We start from the raw sequence: 17,578 nt of genomic DNA, 5'->3' as shown, positions 1-17,578 counted from the left end.
ATTGTATTAGTTTTGCCAAATATCAAAATGAATCTGCCACAGGTATACATGTGTTCCCCATCCTGAACCCTCCTCCCTCCTCCCTCCCCATACCATCCCTCTGGGTCGTCCCAGTGCACTAGCCCCAAGCATCCAGTATCGTGCATCGAACCTGGACTGGCAACTCGTTTCTTACATGATATTTTACATGTTTCAATGCCATTTTCCCATATCTTCCCACCCTCTCCCTCTCCCACAGAGTCCATAAGACTGTTCTATACATCAGTGATTTTATACTGGAGCATAATATACATACATTGGTGGCTCAGAAGGTAAAGAATCTGCCTGCAGTGCCAGAGACCCGGCTTCAGTCCCTGGGTCGAGAAGATTCTCCTGGAGAAGGAAATGGAAACCCACTCCAGTATCCTTTCCTGCAGAACTCCTTGGACAGAGGAGCCTGGTGGGCTACAGTTCATGGAGTTGCAGAGAGTCGGACACGACTGAGTGACTGGCACTTTCACCCTGCTGCTTGCTTTCTTTCATAGTCGATTTACAATGTTGTAGAAGTTTTCAGATGAACAGCAGAGTGATTCGATTACTTGTTGCTGTTGTCTAGTCCCTAAGTCGTGTCCAACTCTTTTGTGGACCCCATACACTATAACCCACCAGGCTTCTCTGCCCATGGGATTTCCTAGGCAAGAATAACTGGAGTGGGTTGCCAGTTCCTTCTCCAGGGGATCTTTCCAACCCAGAAAAGATCGAACCTTCATCTCCTGCATTGGCAGGTGGATTCTTTAACCACTGAGCCACCAGGGAAGCCCAACTATACCTGTATTCATTCTTTCTCAGATTCTTTTCCAATAAGTCATTACAAAGTGCTGAGTAGAGTTCCCTGTGCTACACAGGAGGTCCTAGTTGGTTATCGAGCCTATATTACAGCAGTGTCTGTATGTTCATCTCTCCGCCCAGCCTTTCCTCTTTGGTAACCATAAGTTTGTTTCCAAAGTCTGTGACTGTGTTTCTGAACAAACATAAATGTAAAGCCATTTTGTTTTCATTTTTCACTGATGACAAACACTGAATGCATTTTTTCACTCGAGGATTTCCTGGAAACCACCATATATGTGCCATCCAGTTTTTTTGCTTTTTTTGTTTGTTTGTTTGTTTAACCAAGGGAGTAAAAACGTGAAATTTCCTTTAGAATTAGTGATTTCCTGATTCTAACAGAACCTGCCTAAAGGACAGAACAGAGTCCTTTCAAAGTCTCTCATTTAACTTGGAAAGAATGTGATGATGGATTACACGTGTGCTCCAAAAAAGGAAGGTAACAGTGCATCTCCTCTCGTGAGCCACGTGAGAGTCCTTCTGGAGGGACAGAGAATCTTTTCTCAAGGAGGATGGCCATTTCTCACTCATAACAAGGACAAGGTATAAAATTAAGCCTCGGGTTAGTTTGGAATCTGACTGCAGTCTTTCCTTTTTTTGCTGTCAGTGTTGTGTGTTGATGTCAGCTTTCTATTTTGAAAGAATTACAGATTCAAAAGACGTTACAAAGAAAGGTACATGGATGGTCTAAAACTTCCCGCAGTGATAACAGCTTATATAACTACCATACCATGTCACAACCAGGAAACTGACAGGGATACAATCCATAAAGCTTATGCAGATTTCAGCAGCCTTACACACACTCGTTGATGTGTGTGCAAGTGTGTGTGTATGATTCTATGCGGTTTTATCACTTGTGTGCCTTCATGTAACTCTTGTCACACTCAGTACACAGAACTACTCCATCACTATAGAACTCCCTCATTCTGTCCCTTTATTTATTTGTTTTAGGTCTCAGAAAGTGGCATGTAGGATCTTAGTTCGCCAGCCAGGGATCAACCCGTACCACCTACACTGGACTCACGGAGTCTTAACCACAGGACCGCCAGGGAAGTCCCTATACTGTCGATTTATAAGCAAGCCCCATCTCCCCACACCACCCCCCCTCACCCTGTCCCTACAAAACTTTTAAAAACAAAGACAATATTTCACTGGGGGAAATAGCCATATCAATTTTTCTTTCTATTATAACACGCTCATTATGGCTTTCAAACTTCTATTAGGCTATTTTTCTATTGTGGTCAATGGCACTCCACTCCAATACTCTTGCCTGGAAAATCCCATGGATGGAGGAGCCTAGTAGGCTGCAGTCCATGGGGTCGCGAAGAGTCGGACACGGCTGAGCGACTTCACTTTCACTTTTCACTTTCATGCATTGGAGAAGGAAATGGCAACCCACTCTAGCGTTCTTGCCTGGAGAATCCCAGGGGGATTCTGGTGGGCTGCCATCTATGGGGTTGCACAGAGTCGGACACAACTGAAGTATCTTAGCAGCAACAGCAGCATACACCGCATAAGATTTATCCCTTTAACTATTTTAAGTGTATAGTTCAGTGGCACTAAGTATATTCACAATGCTGGGTGAGCATCACCAGCACTCATTTCCAGAAATTTTTCATCATCCCAAACAGAAACTCTGTAGATAAACAGTATCTCTCTATCCTTCCTCCCTCCAGCTCCTGATAACCTCTATTCTACTTCCTGTCCCTATAAATTTGCCTGTTCTGGATGTTTGCTATAAATGGAATCATACAATATTTGGCTTGTATCACTTTGCAAAATGTTGTCAAGTTCCATTCATTTTAAAGCATGTGTCAGACATTTTAAAAGGATTATTTTATTGGAAATATATCTGATAGGCTGATAAACACACCCTCCCGTGTGTTCCATTTTTTTTAACAGAAGTTTTCTAAAGCTGTGTGATGTTGTGTAAATCACTTCATCTTTCTGAGCCTTCATTTCTTTTTTTAAAAATAGTTTATTTCTTTTTGGCTATGCTGCATCTTCATTGCCACAAGGGCTTTTTCTCCAGTTGCAGTGAGTCAGGGCTGCTCTCCAGTTTCGGTGCTCTGGCGTCTCATTGCAGAGCACAGACTCTAGACATGCAGGCTTCAGTAGCTGCAGCACGTGGGCTCAGTAGTTACGGTTCCCAGGGGAGCACAGGCTCAATAGTTGTGGCACACGAGCTTGGTCGCTCCATGGCGTGTGGGATCTTCCTGCATCAGGGATTGAATTCATGTCTCCTGCACTGGTAAGTGGGTTCTTTACCACTGAGCCACCAGGGCCGCCCAGCCTTCCTTTCTTTAAGTGTAACAGTAAGTGGCATATTTTATAGCTCGATGGCAAGTATGCAAAAATAAGATTGCCACCTGGTTGTGGAAGCTGCTGCTGAAGAACCATGAGAAAAAGAGAGTGTACAAACAAGTTCGAACAAAAGCCCCATGCGAAAGATGAGGTAGCTCATGAGAAAGAGACGTTGGCCATTTCCTAGAGCTCCATCATTATGCGAAGCTCCTTTCATTTCAAGTCTATTTTGAGTGAGTCTCTTCCTTTCAACCACAGGAGGTAACTAAAAGCAGTTGGGAAGTAGGTTGAAAAGTCCTTTATAGACACGTTTGCCAAAGGAAACAAATGGAAGAAATGCAAATTTGTGTTTCCTTTCCAGGACTTCAACAAACATTAAAAACATCCCAAGTGAAAATGTTTCAAGAATAAGGTGAAAGACATTTCTGCTTCAAAAAAAAAAAAAAAACTATACAGATGAAGCCGGACCCGCAAAACCTGCTTCATTTTCATGCGTGCAAGTTGTAAAATAATTGTTTTACTCAAGTAAAGAGGGTTAAATGAGGGTATGTGGATTTTTTTCCCCCAACTTTAAACTTTTTATTTTGCACTAGGATATTGCCGGTTAACAGTGTCGTGGTAATTTCGGGCGAACAGTGAAGGAACTCAGCCGTACATATACATGTATCCATTCTCCCCGAAATCCCCTCCCATCCGGGCTGACACATAACATTGAGCAGACTTCCCTGTGCTATACAGTATGTCCTGGTTGGTTATCCACTTTAGATACAAAGGGCACTTGGTTTTTTTAAATAACAACAGCAGCAAACTGACCCGTGTATCCGGTGGGTTAACACTGTGTTGTATTCACATTCTTTTGAGCAATATGTTTTCTGTTCAGAATATAAAAATATCCAAAAGTTCCCTTTTTTCTGATTTGCAGGTGTAATTTAGATCTAGATGAAAAAGCTTCTTAGCATAATGAGACCTTCCCCAACCTGATGAACAACTTTTAAGTCAGATCTGATTAATACACAGAAAAACTCAACCAAGAAAGGCCAAGACTTTAATTGGTTTTGCTGAATACCAGCACCTCAGCTAAAACTCTTCAGTGATTCCTTTTAAATAAAATTGAACCAAAAGTACCCAAAGAAGCATTCATAGCTTAAAAATGAATCTTCAAATCTGAATCCAAATAGGAATCAACTATTTTCATTGCTTTGGTTGAGTTCCTTTCCTTCCCTCCTCTCTGCATCTTTCTTGATTCTTCAAAGGAAGAGCGAGGACTTTGCTGGTGCTCCAAGCTCCCAATGCGGTGGGGGAGGGCCCCAAGTCCCATCCCTTGTCAGGGAACTAGATCCTACATGCCATGACTAAAGATTCCACATGCCGCCACTAAGACCAGGTACAGCCAAATAAATATTGGGCTTTCCTGGTGATCCAGTGGTTAAGAATCCACCTTGCAATGCAAGGCATCCTGGTTCCATTCCTGGTCCAGGAAGATCCCACATGCCGAAGGGCAATTGAGCCTGCGCTCTGGAGCCCGCGAGCCACAACTACTGAAGCCCAAGCCCCTAGAGCCACTGCTCCACAACAAGAGAAGCCATGGCAGTGAGCAGTCTGAGCGCTACAGCTAGAGACAGCCCTTGCACAGCACTGAAGACCCAGCAGAGCCAAAAATAAATATTTTTTTAAAAAAAGAAAACCAAGGAAAGGTGCGTTAAAAAGTAGACCATCTCGCTATTTTCTGAGTGGACAATCTTAGAGTCTTTCTTCCCAGTGAAAGCACTGAAACCCGTAAAGGGACCCCTAAGATTTCGTATGGTATTCTCTTCTCGCCCATTCCAAGGCTTTTGCTATTTCACTTTCCTCTCCAGCCCAAACATCTGGCCTATTCATGACCAATACACATAATGGTTCTCTAATCCTAGTCCCACCTGCTGTAATGCTGGCCACTGGGTCTCCAAGACCTTCCCTCAAACCCATCTCCCCACTCCCCAAGCCCCCAAGACAATGGAAACCGCCACCCCTGTCTAAACGCTAGCAGATAAAGATGTCTCTCTGACATCCCAAACTCTTAAAACATTTTCCTACTGAACCACGGTCACTAGGGTTTTAAACACTAACATAAAGTGATATTGCTGGTCCTTCAGCTGCACTGAGATTGGCCTGGTTTCCCTAAAGAGCGTGAGGAAATGTGGACCACGTTCTGAACAACCAACCCTCAAAGTTGTAAAGTAATTATTTTGTAACATTGTAAAGTAATTTTTCCTTTGGGAACACAACTCTTCCAGAGTTTGGGGATTCCTTGTGTATATGCATATTTGTAACAACATTTATATATAATAATTTGATGTAATTCAGGGAAGAAGTCATCTACTGTTTGAGATAATGAATTTAATTTTACAGGAATTTAATCTCATTTAATTCCATTAAAAATAATTTCCTGGTATGAAAATACTATGTAAACTGCAAAATTCTAAGCCATTTTATCTCCAGTTATCAAAATTTAGATGACAAAAAGAAAAAAGATCTAGGTATAGCTAACGTTTGCCATGAAGACAGCGCCCAAAATGTGTAGCAGAAAAATGGAAATGTTTGTCAAGAGCACCAACTCTCTTGCTTCCTTCCTATTGACTTCATTACTTCATTTGTCACAAAGACAAAACTTAAGCAATTTATAAATCTATCTTTATACCAAAAAAAGGTAGTCAACTAAAAGTTTAGGTTGAGTAGAATGATGAAATTGGGACTTCCCTGGCAGTTCACTAGTTAAGACTCTGTGCTCCCAACACAGGGGGCCTGGGTTTGATCCCTGATTGGGAAACTAAGATGCTATGTACTGCACCATCTGACTCCCCAAAAAAATAATTTTAAAAATGAAATTATTTTGGAGAGCTGGTTGAGAAGGAGGGGTTTAGTGCATTGTTTGTCTCTAATTGCATCACATTGCTTTTCTTTAATCCACACACAGCCTCATACTTACTCATGGAACATGGCATGGAGGGGAACAATTCCCAGACAGCTGAACAGGGCCCTAGTCCAGGCCCACTTGGCCTTCCCCTTAGCAGCAGTTCTACAAAGAAGTTCACCAGTACTGCCCCCAGGCTGCCCGATTTGCCAGACCAAATACAGATTGGGGTGGAAAAGGTTTCAGTTAGTTCAGTCCAGTTGCTCAGTCGTGTCTGACTCTTTGTGACCCCAGGGATTGCAGCACGCCAGGCTTCCCTGTCCATCACCCACTCCCGCAGTTTACTCAAACTCATGTCCATTGAGTCGGTGATGCCATCCAACCATCTCATCCTCTGTCGTCCCCTTCTCCTTCCGCCTTCAATCCTTCCCAGCATCAGGGTCTTTTCCAATGAGTCGGTTCTTTGCATCAGGTGGCCAAAGTATAGGAGCTTCAGCATCAGTCCTTCCAATGAATATTCAGGACTGATTTCCTTTAGGATGGACTGTTTGATCTCCTTGCAGTCCAAGAGACTCTCAAGAGTCTTCTCCAACACCACAGTTCAAAAGGTTTAAGCAGCCTCAAACCTCTTCCTCAGCCGCACCCCCTCAATGTATTGGCACAGACTATTAAGTCAACCTCTTCCTAGGCTGACCTGAGTGCTTTCTCTTCGCTTGCATCCCCTCCCAGCCCTCCCTGCAAACTGGGTCACAGAGCCAGTCTCTTTGGTCCTCATTCTGATCCTGATAGAATTTATTTTATAATCTAACACAGTCTTTCATCCTTTTCCTCCCTTTTCATTCCTTCTTTCCTTTCACAGTGCCTGTTATGTAGCAGACACTAGGAGAGCACAGGGGACATAAAGGGGAGCAAAAATAAATCTGATCTCTCACCTAGTAGTTTAGTGGAAAAGATATATAGTACTTACAATTCACACAAATAAATGTGTCATTGCTACTCGATACAGGGTCAGTGAAGCAGAGTTACATCATTCTAGAAGAGCAGAGAATTCAGGATAGAGGACTGAGATGTGGAGACTGAGATGTGAAAGGTGAGTGGCAGTTAGTTGATTTAGGAGGAGCTAAAAGCATTCCCAGCAAGAGAAAGAGTAGGTACAAAGCCCCTGAGGTGAGAGAGGGCATGCATGCATGCGTGCTCAATCGTGTTCAGCTCTTTGCAACCCTATGGACTGTAGCCCACCAGGCTCCTCTGTCCGTGAGATTCTCCAGGCAAGAATACTGGAGTGGGTTGCCCTGTCCTCCTCCAGGGGATATTCCTGACCCAGGGATCCAACCCACATCTCCCACATCTGCATTGTCAGGCAGATTCTTTACCACTCAGCCACAAGGGAACCTCGGGAAAGGGCATAGCCTGTTCCAAAACAATGTAGCTTGAGTCAGAGAACAAAGGACATTTGATGAGAGATGATGCCCAAAGTCAGATCTTACAAAGCCCTTGTGGGTAGGGTTGCCAGATTTAGTGAATAAAAATACAGGATGCCAGGTTGAATTTAATTCATATAAGCAATGAATAATTGCATGGGATACATTTACACTAGAAAATTATGTGTTATCTGAAATTCAAATTTAACTGGGCATCCTGTGTCTTATTTGGCAACCCTACTTGTGGGTCAGGTAAGGATTTGATCTGGTTCATCCTGAGACCAAGGTATTAAAATATCAAAGGATGCTAAGCAGGGAGTGGCATAATCAGATTCAAATTTTGAATAGATCATACTGGCTACAGATTGGAAGGGGGCAAGTGGAGAAGCAAGTGACAAGCAAGCAGTTACAGTGGCCAACTTGGACTTGAGTGGTGGTGGAGGAGAGAGGTGGGCAATTGGAGGAATTTTTTTTTAATTTCTTAGTTTTAATTTCAAATGTGGTCATTATTTTGTTATTGTTTTTAAAATGTGTATTTATTTATTTGGCTGTGCCAGGTCTTGGTTGCCGAATGCAGGATCTTTAGTTTTGACATATGGATTCTAGTTCCCTGACCAAGGATCAAACCTGGGGCTCTGTATTGGGAGGGCAAAGCCTTAGCCGCTAGACCACCAGGAAAGTCCCTGCAGTGATTTTTAGAAGATAAAGTCAGTAGCACTTGGGATCTACTCAGGTCCCACTGCTTTAGACACCTTCCAAGTGCGAATGAGGCCCAAATCCACATCTCCAACCTGAGTGTCTGCCAGGAATTCCAGGCTCAGATGGGCTACCAACTTGTTTGGCATCTCCTACTGAACACAGTCAAAATAGAACTCTGGCTCTGCCTCCCTGTGAAACCATCTCCCCTGCCCACCCTCCCCCATGTCAGTAAAGAACACCCCAATTCACCTGGTCCTTCAAGGCAAACACACCCTTAATTCCGCTTCTCCTCTCACTCAATCCATCCTCCATCCTGTTGACTCTACCCATTAAATCCCATTCTGAACTGGTCCATTTTTTTCTCTCTCCACTGTTATCAGCCACCACAAACCACCATCTATTGCATCTAGAAGACTGCAGAGCCTCAAAACTGCTATTTCTCTTTCTACTTTTATTCACCTCTAAACCATTCTCCTCTTGGGAGCAAGGATGATCTTTTCAAAACAGAAATCAGACCTTAGGTTAAAACCCTTCAGTGACTTCTTATTACATTTAGAATATACCAACTCCTCTTCTAGCCTACAGAGAGCCCTACAAGATCAAAGGTCCCTGCCTTTCTCAGCCTCATCGTCTTTCATTCTTTCCCTTACCTGACCCCTTCTTGTCTATCAAATCTCACTGGAAAGATCTTATCTTTAGGGAGACTTAAAAAAAATTATTTGGCTGTGTCAGAGGTTAGTTGTGGCACATGGGCTCTGTAGTTAAGGAGAGTGGGCTTAGTTGCCCTGTGGCAGTTCCCTGACCAGGGATTGACCTGTGTCCTCTGCATTGCAAGGTGGATTCTTAACCACTGGGCCACCAGGGAAGTCCCTGGAAAGGTCTCATCTTTCAGGAGACTTTTCTTGAGCAGATTGTCTCCTATCGCTAGATTGTGAGCTTTCTGAGAACAGGAACTTCCCCTGTCTCCTTCACTGCAAAATACACAGTTCCTAGACATCATCAGGCTTCCCAGATGGCTCAGTGGGTAAAGAATCTGCCTGCAATTCAGGAGATGCTGGAGACACGGGTTCGATCTCTGAATCAATCCCCTAGAAGAGGGAATGGCAACCCACTCCAGTATTCTTGCCTGGAGAATCCCATGGACAGAGGGGCTCGGCGGGCTTCAGTCCACAGGGCTGCAAAGAGTTGGACACAACTGAAGCGACTGAGCAGGCAGGCACTCAGGCACTCATCAGCACTCGGGAAATAGATAAATGCACTGGAGCAGTTTGGATCTTCGAGACGAGGGATAAGAAGTATCAGTGGTATCCAGCCAGATCTGAAGCTCTGTCCTGCTCCTGCTTCACCCTCATCCCCAGCCCGGTGCCTGGAAACTACTTCCGGTGACCAGACCTTTCTTGGGTTGCTTATTCATTCACCTGCAAGTACTCCCTTTTCCAGAGCTCTGGTCACTGCTCAGGGCTTCTCAGACTTCAGCTTGGACCCCTGGAGATGACAAGTTGCCCAAACTCTTCCTGAAGATTGTTGGGCTCTGTGAACACTGGACTCTGTTCACCTATCTGAAACCCCTCAACCCAGGTCTTCTCTCCCACTTCCGTATCCTGTTACAATTAAATCACAAGTGCTGGCTTGACCCCAAATTCCAAACACACCCATTGGGAGTTTGGCATTCACAGGGAGGGCGCTAGCATGAAACTGAAATGTACACAGATTATGACAGAAGAGTTTAGATTCTTCCTTTATCTCTGATATTTGCTGTGGTAAACATCTTCAGAGGTGCCTGCCTGAGTGCCAGTCATATTGTCCAGCTCCCGTCTGTGGTCTGGACATTTACCGCAGAGGCATTCTGAGATTCTAAAACTGGAAAACAGATCTCAGGATATCTTAGATCTTGATTTAAGAACCATTACAGCTTCTATGTAACATTGGAGATTTGGTAGAATATATCTATTACCATCCATCCTGCTCCCAGAATGGTGCTTCTAGAAATGTTCCTTTGGCAAAGCACTTACTATATCCCACTCATGCAATGCACAAGTCATCAACTGTCAACCTTCCATGAAAAATCTATAATGGGTAACATCCTCCCTTTTGAATATGGGCAGGCATCCCTACTGTATAATTAGACTTATTCATTGTATATTTATCACCTGATTCTATTCTAGGAATCGAATGTGAGAGGCGATATTTTCCCCCAGCCTTCATAGCTAGGCAGCCAAGCAGCATAAACATGACAAGCAATCCAGACAGAATGAACATCCACAGCTCACATAAAAATGTACAGGGTCACAGCTGCCTTTGAAGACCAACTCTTAAACATCTCTAACCAGAGATGGATAGCCTGCCTTGTTCTTGCTCATTGACTTTGATTGATTCATCTTGGAAGAGGAATGCTTTGACCCGTTCTTATCTTAAGCTAGGTTGCAAAAGACTCCTAGTTCATTCATTACAGCTGGTGTCCTTCCAAAAAGGACCACAATCTCCTTTAACTGCTTACCAAACTCAGACTCAAATTTATGAACAAACATGCCAGGGCAGTTCCAGGCTTCTCAATCTGTTAAGTCTTCCTTTATCCTAACGGGTCAAGTGCACGTCCCATTTATTACAACAGCTTGCCATGTAAGCATGATTTATTCAACAAGCATATATGAAACTCTTTATATGGATCAGACACAACTGCTGGTGCCATGAATACAAAGATGTAAAGTCATTCATTTCCATCAAATGGCACATTTTTACTGATTGTCTACAAAGTGCTAGGAAATGGGGATGCATAAGGAAATAGGACAGGCAGGGCCCCTCTACCCTCAAGAAACTTATGATACAGTGGGAAAGCTTAGGTGAGTGAGCAAACAGATAAAACAGGTAAGTTCAGTTCAGGTGCTCAGTCCTGTCCGACTCTTTGCCACCCCATGGACTGCAGCACACTAGGCTTCCCTGTCCATCACCAACTCCCAGAGCTTGTTCAAACTCATGTCCATCGAGTTGATGATGTCATCCAACCATCTCATCTTCTGTCATCCCGTTCTCCTCCTACCTTCAATCTTTCCCAGCATCAGGATTTTTCCAGGGAGTCAGTTCTTCACATCAGGTGGCCAAAGTATAGGAGGAGACCTAACCCTAACCCTAACCCTTCCAATGAATATTCAGGACTGATTTCCTTTCAGATGGACTTGTTTGATCTCTTTGAAGTCCAAGGGACTCTCAAGAGTCTTCTCCAACACCACAAATTACTAAAATAGGTAAAAACTGTGATAAAAAAAGGAAACAGATAAATTGAATTATGGGGGGTGGAGGATGGACAATTCAGCCCAATGACATCTATCCAAAAAAAAAAGGAAGAAACAAAGAAAATTTTTACATCTATCTCCAGGCTTTCCAAGTGTCGATAGGGGTAAAGAATCCACCTGCAATGCAGGAGACCAGGAGACATGCGTTTGATCCCTGTGTCAGCAAGATCCCCTGGAGGAGGGCATGGCAACTCACTCCAGTATTCTTGCCAGGAGAATCCCATGGACAGTGGAGCCAGGCAGACTACAGTCCATAGGATCACAAAGAGTTGGACATGACTGAAGCGACTTAGCACATCTCCAGTCTCATAATCATTTCTAGGGCTAAAAATGAGTCAGAAGTTGTTCCAATTCTAGCATCTGTAAGAGTTCAGTAGCCTTCCCAGTGCAGCTGTTCTGTTACTTATCCTAAGATCTCTTGGGCATCAGGAAGGTGGGGCTTAGTTTTCACTTCCGAGGTGAAAGCCCTCCCATATTTTCTTCTTATTTTGACTCCCTCAGCGTCTTTACACCCATTTCAGACTCCAGAACTCAGGAAAGGTTGCTCTATTACTCTTTTCTTGAACCAGGAACTTTGATCTCACCCTTTCCAGGCAGGTAAACTTGATCACTATGCTTGGTCCTCAAGTACAAGTCAAGGTATAACCCTTGGAAGTCCTGAGGCTCTTTCAGGGAGTTCAGGAACACAAACTGTCCAGATGTTATTTTCCCTTGGTGGGGACAGTTTGGAGCTCTTTTGGTGTGGTTTGACACATGATTCCATGAGGGACTGAATACAGAAGCAGATATGAGCATCCAGTTATCTTTTATTAAAGTGAAAGTTAAGGCACTCAGTCATGTCCAACTCTTTGCGACCCCATGCACTGTAGCCCACCAGGCTCCTCCATGTATGGAATTTTCCAGGAAAGAGTACTGGAGTGGGTTCCCATTTCCTTCTCCAGGGGATCTTCCTGAACCAGGGATCAAACCCAGGTCTCCCACATTGCAGGCAGACACTTTACCACCTGAGCCATCAGGGAAGCCCATCTTTTATTAAGCCAGACATTAAAGAGATTTGCAAAAGGGTAAAACAATGTCCCTCTTCTCACTAAATTGTTTTTTTCAAATTATTTTTCATGAAAATATTACTTATGTTAACATGTAATGAATTGATTGTTATTTACCTGGTGGCTCAGATGGTAAAGAATCTGCCTGCAATTCAGGAGACCTGGGTTCAATCCCTGGGTTGAGAAGATCCCCTGGAGAAGGGAACAGCTACCCACTCCAGTATTCTGGCCTGGAGAATTCCATGGACTGTATAGTTCATGGGGTCGCAAAGAGTCGGACACGACTGAATGACTTTCACACACACAAAAATGAATACATATTTCATAATTCCTCACCTTTAACTTCTAATATAGTAAATATCAATATATATACCCCATAAAATAGAAGTTTTTTTTGTAATCCTCGGTCATGTCTAGGAGTGTAGAGGGAATCCTGAAAACACAAAGTTTGAGAATCCCTGTTTTAAAGCCTTCAGGCTGAAGATGAGGGAAAGCACAAATACAAAAGAATGAGTAAACTTGCTCTCTTAATTCATTAGTCCCACGAATATTTATGGGACAGGCGCTACGCCAGACACTTGTGACAGATCTAGAGTCCCTTCAAAGAAATACATATAATGGGGGAAATATAGAAGTCACTGGCACATCCCCGTTCTGAACATTTCAATCACACTGGTGTCCTGAGTCAGACATTTGATCCAGTCTCGGAGAGTCAGAGAAGACTTCCTGGAGGAGGAGGTGTCTAGGCTGGCATCTCAAACACGGGTAGTAGGTGCAAAACACAGTTCAGCAGAGAGACTGATTTTGTTGTTTTTGTTTAGTAGCTAAGTCGTGTCCAACTCTTTCGAGATACACTGGAGTGGGTTGCCATTTCTTTCTCCAGGGGATCTTCCCAACCCAGGGATCGAACCTGAGTCTCCTATTTGTGAGGCAGATTCTTTACCACTGAGCCACCAAGGAAGCTGAAAGAGGCTTGGAGGAAAAGAAAGGTTTCAGAGAGGCCAGGATATCTATGCTGAATCTTACTGTATTTCTTTTCCAAATAACAAAGGGGCCACAAATCCAATGTCAACCACATTAGTCATTTTGAAACATAAAAGACCTATTAATCTTATTAAGAATTTACACCCTGGTGAAGGAAATGGCAACCCACTCCAGTATTCTTGCCTTGGAAATTCCATGGACAGAAGAGCCTGGCAGGCCTTCTCATCCTCTGTTGCTGCCTTCACCTTAAAATTTTTTTTTTACAATAAGGAATTTCCTGCTGGTCCAGTGGTTAGGACTCCCAATGCAGGGGGCATGGGTTTGATCCCAGGTTGGGGAACTAAGACCCCAAATGCTTCATGGCTCAACAGTTCAGTTCAGTTCAGTCGCTCAGCCGTGTCTGACTCTTTGAGACTCCATGGACTGCAGCACACCAGGCCTCCCTTTCCATCACTAACTCCCAGAGTTTACTGAAACTCATGTCCATTGAGTCAGTGATGCCATCCAACCATCTCATCCTCTGTCATCCCCTTCTCTTCCCATTTTCAATCTTTCCCAGCAAGGAGTTTTTCAAATGAGTCAGTTCTTCACATCAGGTGGCCAAAGTATTGGAGTTTCAGCTTCAGCATCAGTCCTTCTGATGAATATTCAGCACTGATTTCCTTTAGGATGGACTGGTTGGATCTCCTTGCAGTCCAAGGGACTCTCAAGAGTCTTCTCCAACACCACAGTTCAAAAGCATCAATTCTTCTGCACCCAGCTTTCTTAATAGTCCAACTCTTACACCCACACATGACTATTGGAAAAACCATAGCTTTGACTAGATGGACCTCAGGTAGCAAAGTAATGTCTCTGCTTTTGAATATGCTATCTAGGTTGGTCATAACTTTTCTTCCAAGGAGCAAATGTCTTTTAATTTCATGGCTGCAGTCACCATCTGCAGTGATTTTGGAGCCCAAGAAAATAGTCTGTCACTGTTTCCCTGTCTATTTGCCATGAAGTGATTGGACCGAATGCCATGATCTTAGTTTTCTGAATGTTGAGTTTTAAGCCAACTTTTTCACTCTCCTCTTTCACTTTCATCAAGAGTCTCTTTAGTCTTTCTTTGCGTTTTGCCATAAGGGTGGTGTCATCTGCATATCTGAGGTTATCTCTCCCAGCAATCTTGATTCCAGCTTGTGCTTCTTCCAGCCCAGCATTTCTCATGATGTACTCTGCATAGAAGTTAAATAAGCAGGGTGACAATATACAGCCTTAATGTACTCCTTTCCTGATTTGGAACCAGTCTGTTGTCCCATGTCCTGTTCTAACTGTTGCTTCTTGACCTGCATACAGATTTGACAGGAGGCAGGTCAGGTGGTCTGGTATTCCCATCTCTTGAAGAATTTTCCTGTTGTGATCCACACAGTCAAAGGCTTTGACATAGTCAATAAAGCAGAAGTATATGTTTTTCTGGAACTCTCTTGCTTTTTCGATGATCCAATGGATGTTGGCAATTTGATCTCTGGTTCCTCTGCCTTTTCTAAATCCAGCTTGAACATCTAGAAGTTCACGGTTCACATACTGTTGAAGCCTGGCTTGGAGAATTTTGAGCATTACTTTGCTAGCATGTGAGATGAGTGCAATTGTGTGGTAGTTTGAACATTCTTTCTTTGGGATTGGAATGAAAACTGACCTTTTCCAGTCCTGTGGCCACTGCCGAGTTTTCCAAATTTGCTGGCATATTGAGTGCAGCACTTTCACAGCACCATCTTTTAGGATTTAAAATAGCTCTACTGGAATTCCATCACCTCCACTAGCTTTGTTCATAGTGACGCTTCCTAAGGCCCACTTGACTTCGCATTGCAGGATATCTGGCTTTAGGTGAGTGATCACACCTAAAATGATCACATCTGGGTCATGAGTTCTTTTCTGTACAGTTCTTCTGTGTATTCTTGCAACCTCTTCTTAGTAACTTCTGCTTCTGTTAGGTCCATACCATTTCTGTCCTTTATTGAGCCCATCTTTGCATGAAATGTTCCCTTGGTATCTCTGATTTTCTTGAAGAGATCTCTAGTCTTTCCCATTCAATTATTTTCCTCTATTTCTTTGCACTGATCCCTGAGGAAGGCTTTCTTATCTCTCCTTGCTATTCTTTGGAACTCTGCATTCAAATGGGTATATCTTTCCTTTTCTCCTTTGCCTTTCACTTCTCTTCACAGCTATCTGTAAGGCTCCTCAGACAACCATTTTGCCTTTTTGCATTTCTTTTTCCTGGGGGTGGTCTTGATACCTGCCTCCTGTACAATGTCAGGAACCTCAGTCCATAGTTCTTCAGGCACTCTATCTATCAGATCTAATCCCTTGAATCTATTTCTCACGTTCACTGTATAATCATAAGGGATTTGATTTAGGTCATACCTGAATGGGCTAGTGGTTTTCCCTAGTTTCTTCAATTTAAGTCTGAATTTGGCAATAAGGAGTTCATGATCTGAGACATAGTCAGCTCCCAGTCTTGTTTTTGCTGACTGTATAGAGCTTCTTCATCTTTGGTTGCAAAGAATATAATCAGTCTGATTTCAGTACTGACCATCTGGTGATGTCCATGTGTAGAGTCTTCTCTTGTGTTGTTGGAAGAGGGTGTTTGCTATGACCAGTGCATTCTCTTGCCAAAACTCTATTAGCCTTTGCCCTGCTTCATTCTGTACTCCAAGGCCAAATTTGCCTGTTACTCCAGGTATTTCTTGACTTTCTACTTTTGTTTGGCTCAACAACAACAGAACGGATTTACAGTAGGGGAGTTCCCTGGTTACCTAGTGGTTAGGATTTGGGGCTTTCACTGCAATGGCCCAGGTTGGATCTCTGGTGGGGGAACTGAGATCCCACAAGCACAGCCAAAAAGAAAAAAATTCACAGTAGGTATTTAATTCTTTCATGATAGCTGCATTAGGCTTCCCTGATAGCTCAGTTGGTAAAGATTCTGCTTAAAGTGCAGGAGACCCCGGTTCAGGAAGATCCCCTGGAGAAGGTAAACCCACTTCAGTATTCTTGAGCTTCCCTTGTGGCTCAGCTAGTAAAGAATCCGCTGCAATGCGGGAGACCTAGGTTTGATCCTTGGGTTGGGAAGATCCCCTGGAGAAGGGAGAGGTTACCCACTCCAGTATTCTGACCTGAGAATTCCATGGACAGTCCATGGGATCGCAAAGAGTTGGTCATTACCGAGCGATTTTCACTTCTTTTTTTTTTTTTGAGAGCTGCATAGTCTCCTTTCTCCTATGTTGTAATGCTGTGACCATAAGCAAACACACACAAGGGATGATCTCTGTGGATGCTTAATCTAAACTGATGTGGAGGTATTTTGCCCTGTCTTGGAGCACATAGAACATATTTCAATAATTACCTGTTTAGATGGTTTCTCCCTAAGAACATAGACACTTTCTCTTTTCTGAGTTGTTGTGATACATTATTGACTGAATCAGTCATGTTTATCTTAAAAATCTCTCCTGGAAATGGTCTTTTCCCCAAAAAATTGCCCAGGGGAACCTTTCACATCACCTGCTTCATCAGACAAGTTTGAATTTCTTATAGGCTGGAGAGATTTCTACATGGGTGCTCGAAACAGGAGAGAGACATTGTCTGTCTTCCCCGTTTGCCTGTCAACATTGTCTGTCAACCCAGGAGGCCCAAAAGGCTGCAGAGACTCGACCTTTTCTGAGAAGTAGCGGGACTTAAGCATTTTTTTCAGCTAGGTACAGTATGTAGTCGTGGCCGAGTGGTTAAGGCGATGGACTAGAAATCCATTGGGGTTTCCCCGCGCAGGTTCGAATCCTGCCGACTACGGCACATCTCTCTATTGAGACATAGTTGAGGAAGAATGCTGTTGCCTTAGACAAACTGGATTGTTCTCCAGCCTGGCTCTTTATGTTTGATGTTGAAAGCCTCCACGAGTACTGATTGCGCTCTTTATTTCAGGGATTCCCAGGTGGCGCAGTGGTAAAGAACTTGCTTGCCAATACAGGAGTGGAATAGAGGCACGGGTTTGATCCCTGGGTCAGGAAGATTCCCCTGGAGGAGGAAATGGCAACCCACTCCAGTATTCTT

General features: G+C 43.5%; 1 non-coding gene across 1 annotated transcript; it reads left to right on the top strand.

Moving 5' to 3' along the window:
- The first annotated feature begins 17,235 nt into the window (after positions 1 to 17,235).
- Positions 17,236 to 17,317, top strand: TRNAS-AGA (transfer RNA serine (anticodon AGA)). Its single transcript has one exon. It is a non-coding gene; the product is annotated as a tRNA-Ser (tRNA).
- The last annotated feature ends 261 nt before the right edge of the window (positions 17,318 to 17,578 follow it).

The sequence above is a fragment of the Bos taurus genome, chromosome 19, assembly GCF_002263795.3.
Source record: "Bos taurus isolate L1 Dominette 01449 registration number 42190680 breed Hereford chromosome 19, ARS-UCD2.0, whole genome shotgun sequence".
Lineage (NCBI taxonomy): Eukaryota > Metazoa > Chordata > Mammalia > Artiodactyla > Bovidae > Bos > Bos taurus.
This window is presented reverse-complemented; position numbering and strand designations above follow the sequence as displayed.